General features: G+C 36.1%; 1 non-coding gene across 1 annotated transcript; it reads left to right on the top strand.

The window, feature by feature from the left end:
- Positions 1–738: 738 nt before the first annotated feature.
- Positions 739–842, top strand: LOC148563678 (small nucleolar RNA R71). The gene has a single exon (XR_015884310.1). It is a non-coding gene; the product is annotated as a small nucleolar RNA R71 (small nucleolar RNA).
- The last annotated feature ends 5,737 nt before the right edge of the window (positions 843–6,579 follow it).

The following is a 6,579-nucleotide window of genomic DNA, read 5'->3' as shown; positions in this document are numbered from 1 at the left end:
GGCCACACCAAGTAAGGTAATGGCCTTGCACTCTCTTTTTGGATTCTCTTCTGTATTGCTTGGGAGAGTACTAGGAGGAGTTTCAGTGACCCTTTTACTCAGCTGGCCCACTTGTGCCTCCAAATTTCTAATGAAAGACCTTGTTTCATTCATGAAACTTAAAGTGGCCTTAGATAGATCAGAGACTATATTTGCTAAGCTAGATGGATTCTGCTCAAAATTCTCTGTTTGTTGCTGAGTGGATGATGGAAAAGGCTTGCTATTGCTAAACCTGTTTCTTCCACCATTATTAAAGCCTTGTTGAGGCTTTTTTTGATCTTTCCATGAGAAATTTAGATGATTTCTCCATGAGGGATTATAGGTATTTCCATAGGGTTCTCAGGATCATAAGCTTCTTCTTCAGAAGATGCCTCTTGAGTACTGTTGGATGCAGCTTGCAATCCATTCAGACTCTGAGAAATCATATTGACTTGCTGAGTCAATATTTTATTCTGAGCCAATATGGCATTCAGAGTATCAATTTCAAGAACTCCCTTCTTCTGAGGCGTCCCATTACTCACAGGATTCCTTTCAGAAGTGTACATGAACTGATTATTTGCAACCATGTCAATGAGTTCTTGAGCTTCTGCAGGCGTTTTCTTTAGGTGAATGGATCCACCTGTAGAATGGTCCAATGACATCTTTGATAATTCAGATAGATCATCATAGAATATATCCAGGATGGTCCATTCTGAAAGTATGTCAGAAGGACACTTTTTGGTCAGTTGCTTATATCTCTCCCAAGCTTCATAGAGGGATTCACCTTCTTTCTGTTTGAAGGTTTGAAAATCCACTCTAAGCTTGCTAAGCTTTTGAGGAGGAAAGAACTTGGCTAAGAAAGCCGTGACCAGCTTATCCCAAGAGTTCAGGCTATCTTTAGGTTGAGAGTCCAACCATATTCTAGCTCTGTCTCTTACAGCAAACGGAAAAAGAATAAGCCTGTAGACCTCGGAGTCAAACCCATTGGTCTTTAACAGTATCACAGATCTGCAAGAACTCAGTTAAGAACTGAAAAGGATCTTCTGATGGAAGTCTATGAAACTTGCAATTCTGTTGCATAAGAGAAACTAATTGAGACTTTAGCTCAAAATTGTTTGCTCCAATGGCAGCGATTGAGATGCTTCTTCCATGCAAGTTGGAATTTGGTGCAGTAAAGTCACCAAGCATCTTCCTTGTACCTCCACCATTATTATTGGTTTCGGCCATCTCAACTTCTTTTTCGAAAATTTCAGTAAAGTCCTCTTCAGAGTGTTGTGTTTTAACTTCTCTTAGCTTTCTCTTCAGAGTCCTTTCAGGTTCCGGATCAGCTTCAACAAGAATGTTCTTATCTTTGTTCCTACTCATGTGAAAAAGAAGAGAACAGAAAAGAAGAGGAATCCTCTATGTCACAGTATAGAGATTCCTTTATGTGAGTAGAAGAAGAAAAGAATAGAAGAAGAAAAATTCGAACACCAAGAGGAAGAGAGGGTTCGAATTTTGAGATGAAGAGAAGTGTTAGTAAATAAATAAATAATTAAAAGGAGATGAGAGAGGGAAGAATTTTCGAAAATAATTGAAAAGAAAAGAAAAATATTTTTTGTTTTTAATTTAAAATTAAAGTTAAAATTCGAAAATTCAGAAAGGAAAATAAAATTAAATCAAATTAAAATTTAAAACAAATAGTTAATTAAAAAGGAATTTTGAAAAAGAGGAAGGTGATTTTTGAAAATCAGAGAGAGAATTAGTTAGGTAGTTTTGAAAAAGATATGATTGAAATAGTAAACCTTTAAAATCAAACAAAAAGTTAAGTAGTTAATTGAAAAAGATTTGAAAATCAATTTGAAAAGATAAGAGGTTAGAAAAGATTTTGAAATTGATTTTGAAAAAGATGTGATTGACATTTATTTTGAAAAAGATTTAAAAAGGAAATTAAAAAGATTTGATTTTTGAAAATTAAAGTTGATTACTTGACTAACAAGAAACAAAAAGATATGATTTTAAAATTTAAAGATTGAACCTTTCTTAATAAGCAAGTAACAAACTTAAAAATTTTTGAATCATTCACATTAATTGTTAGTAAAGATTTTGAAATTATGAACAAGATAAGAAAAAGATTTTTGAAAATTAATTTGAAATTTTCGAAAATCATAAAAGAAAAATGAAAAAGATTTGATTTTTGAAAAAGATTTGAAAAAGATAGAATTTTTTTAAATTGAAATTTTGATTTGACTCATAAGAAACAACTAGATTTTAAAAATTTTTGAAAAAGTCAACTTAAATATTCGAATTTTATGAGAAGAAAAAGGGAAAGATATTTTTTTTTTATTTTTGAATTTTTAATGATGAAAGAGAAAAACAACCAAGAGACTCAAAACATGAAAATTATGAATCAAAACACATGATGCATGCAAGAACACTTATGAATGTCAAGATGAACACCAAGAACACTTTGAAGATCTCAAGATGAACATCAAGACTTATTTTTGAAAATTTTTAAGAAAAGAAAAACATGCAAGACACCAAACTTAGAAATTTTCAATGTTGAGACATTAATAATTCAAAAATGCATATGAGAAACAAGAAAAGACACAAAACAAGAAATTTTAAAGATCAAACAAGAAGACTTACCAAGAATAACTTGAAGATCATGAAGAATGCAATGCATGGATTTTCGAAAAATGCAAGAAAGAGATAAACATGCAATTGACACCAAACTTAAAAACTGACACAAGACTTAAACAAGAAACATCAAATTATTTTTTTGATTTTTATGATTTTATTAAAATTTTTTTTAATTTTCGAAAATTATTTTGGGCAAAACGAAAAAGGAAAAAAAAATTTTGTATTATTTTCGAAAATAAGAAATAAAAAAGCTTAAAAATAAAATAAAATTACCTAATCTGAGCAACAAGATGAACTGTCAGTTGTCCAAACTCGAACAATCCCCGGCAACGGCGCCAAAAACTTGGTGCTCGGAATGTAATTCACACACTTTGTCACAACTTCGCACAACTAACCAGCAAGTGCACTGGGTCGTCCAAGTAATAAACCTTACGTGAGTAAGGGTCGATCCCACGGAGATTGTCAGTTTAAAGCAAGCTATGGTCACCTTGTAAATCTCAGTCAGGCGGATTCAAATGGTTATGGTGAATTGATAATAAAAATATGAATAAAATATAGGATAGAGGTACTTATGTAATTCATTGGTGAGAATTTCAGATAAGCGTATGCAGATGCTTTGTTCCTTCTGATTCTCTGCTTTCCTATTGTCTTCATCCAATCCTTCATACTCCTTTCCATGGCAAGCGTTATGTAGGGCATCACCATCGTCAATGGCTACATCCCATCCTCTCAGTGAAAATGGTCCAAAATGCGCTGTCACAGCACGGCTATTCATCTGTCAGTTCTCGATCATACTGGAATAGGATTCAGTAATCCTTTTGCGTCTGTCACTACGCCCAGCACTCGCGAGTTTGAAGCTCGTCACAGCCATCCCTTCCCAGATCCTACTTGGAATACCACAGACAAGGTTTAGACTTTTCGGATCTCAAGAATGGCCGCCAATAATTCTAGCCTATACCACGAAGACTCTGATCTCATGAAATGGAGGGCTCGGTTGTCAGGCGAGGCAACCATGCGTCATGAACCAGGAGGCTAAGAGATACGCACTCAAGCTATCGCAAGTAGAACAGAAGTGGTTGTCAGGCACACGTTTATAGGTGAGAATGATGATGAGTGTCACAGATCATCACCTTCCTCAAGTTGAAGAACAAGTGTATATCTTAGATAAAAAATAGGCTTGAATTGAATAGAAAAACAATAGTACCTCGCATTAATTCATGAGGAACAGCAGAGCTCCACACCTTAATCTATGGTATGTAGAAACTCTACCATTGAAAATACATAAGTGATAATGGTCCAGGCATGGCCGAATGGCCAGCCCCCATAAAGGTCTAAGATAGCATAAAACTTATCAAAGATGTCTAATACAATAGTAAAAGGTCTTATTTATATCAGACTAGTTACTAGGGTTTACAGAAATGAGTAAATGATGCAAAAATCTACTTCAGGGGCCCACTTGGTGTGTGCTTGGGCTGAGCATTGAGCTTTACACGTGTAGAGGCTTCTCTTGGAATTGAACACCAGTTTGTAACCTGTTTCTGGCATTTAACTCCACTTTACAACCTGTTTCTGGCGTTTAACTCCAGAATAGGGCAGGAAGCTGGCGTTGAACGCCAGTTTGCATCGTCTAAACTCGGGCAAAGTATAGACTATTATTAATTGCTGGAAAGCCCTAGATGTCTATTTTCCAACGCAATTGAGGGCGTGCCAGTTGGAGTTCTGTAGCTCCAGAAAATCCACTTTGAGTGCAGAGAGGTCAGAATCCAACAGCATCTGCAGTCCTTCTTCAACCTCTGAATCTGATTTTTGCTCAAGTCCCTCAATTTCAGCCAGAAAATACCTGAAATCACAGAAAAATACATAAACTCATAGTAAAGTCCAGAAATGTGATTTTTATTTAAAAACTAATAAAAATATATTAAAAACTAACTAAATCATACTAAAAACTATGTAAAAATAATGCCAAAAAGCGTATAAATTATCCGCTCATCAGTGCCCGATTTTCAATTCTAAATTATTTGTATCCTTTCAAAACAATTAAATCAATTTTCAAAATCTTATTTTCTGAAATACACAGTACTGGACAGACTAGAGCTGGTACTCCAGCTTAAGCACCAGTACGCATTTTTACAAAAACTTTTCGAAAAAGATATATTTTCCAACTCAGAAAAATTCATCGAAATCGAATTTCACCTTTCTATTTCAAATTAAAACTTCTAAATTTTGAATCTACTCTGGGCACTTAAAAATTATTATTTTATTAAAACGGTTATGCTGGTTCTTACATTCTCCCCTCCTAATAAAATTTTCGCCCTCGAAAATTCGAATCACGCGATATATCTTCCTCGAAGCGTCTTACCGTGTCGATGTTCCCTCTCGCTTTCCATTGCGTCACTCTGATTATTTGTCACTAAGAGTCCGACTCACTCCACTACCTTGAACAGAGATGTTCCTTTAAATCAAATACCGCTTTTGTAATATTTTTCAAAAGCTTCAAAATAAGTTCAATCTAAACCTTTTTAATGTCAAAGCTTTTTCAAAAGATTCAAAAATTATTTCTTCGTAAATCAATTAGTTTATATCATGATTTTCTTAAATTCATTAAAATCCTTAAATCATAACTTTTCAATTTGAATCCCTTTTTGATAAGTCAAATGTCAAACCAAATTCACAAATTAAGAAAATCTCGGAACTCACTTTTTCTATAAACCAAATTATTCAAACTAAAAGTTTTGACTTAGTTTCAAAACCAATTCATTTAAACCAAAGTTCCAAACCAGATTTGAAAATCCTTCTAAACCTTAAATCTGCAAAAGCGTCAGTTGGTACTTTCATTGCCACCAGTGCTGACCCGCACCCATCACCTATACAGGGAGCCGACAAGATTTCTAGTCATGCCCGATAACCATTTCGGCACGTCCACTCTGATTATCGTCATTAAGAATCCAGATTACTCAGCTACATGCATCAAAAGCCTCCTTCTCCATCGGTCCCTCTAACAAATCTCTAAGTCCGACCAAACTTACGACAACCTTCCATAGGATAAAACTAAGCCAACTGGGTCCTAATAACATATCACAACAACTTTATGTGCTTACCTCTTATCAGCGGATCCGATTCCGTCGCCTCTCTTGCATTCATAGTGAAATCTCGGTTTGGTTGCTGACTCCTTTCCACATCTCGGTTCCTCCCTCGACGGCAGTCCTTAACAAGGTGCCCTGGCAATCCGCAAGTATAGCATCGACCATTTTTCTTTGCCATGTGGAACTGAGCATTGTCGTTTCTTCTGAAATCCCCTTGACCTCAAAGATGCTGAGGAGTGTGTCCATTTCTCTTAAAGTTCTGTTCCCTTGGTCTAAGGTAATCGCCACGTCCTCGATTAGTGTTTCCTCCATGAGTGTCCCTTGACGAGGCTACCGTCTTTGCATATTCCTCAACCACTCTCGCCTTGTTTACAAGATCGGAGAAGTTCCGAATCTCCAAAGGAGCAACAGCAGCCATGATGTTATCCTTCAAGCCCCTTTGATACTTAATGCACTTCCAACTTTCATAGATCTCTGGGGTACCTGACACGCCCTAGAGAACCTACAGAGCTCCTCAAATTGGCTAGTATAGTCCACCACAGACAAGGAACCTTGTTTCAGCTGCATAAGCTCCATCTCCTTCGCTTCCCTAGCAGATTCAAGAAAGTACTTCTTGTAGAAAGCTGTTTGGGATACATCCCAAGGGATTTCTACATTCGGAAGTCGTAGCAACTGGCACTCTCCTTGCCACCAATGCTGAGCCTCTCCCAAAAGCTGATACGCAGTAAATTCTACATACTGGTTGTTCGAAACATGCTGTGCTTGTAACGCATGCTCCATGGCCTGGAACCAATTATCTGCTTCTGTAGGGTTGATTGAACCTCTGAAACTTGGTGGATGAACCTTGAGAAAAGTA

Source organism: Arachis ipaensis, chromosome B5, assembly GCF_059453495.1.
Source record: "Arachis ipaensis isolate K30076 ecotype BB chromosome B5, ASM5945349v1, whole genome shotgun sequence".
NCBI classification, from domain to species: domain Eukaryota; kingdom Viridiplantae; phylum Streptophyta; class Magnoliopsida; order Fabales; family Fabaceae; genus Arachis; species Arachis ipaensis.
The sequence above is the reverse complement of the archived record's forward strand: the minus strand, read 5'-3'. Positions and strand labels throughout refer to the sequence as shown.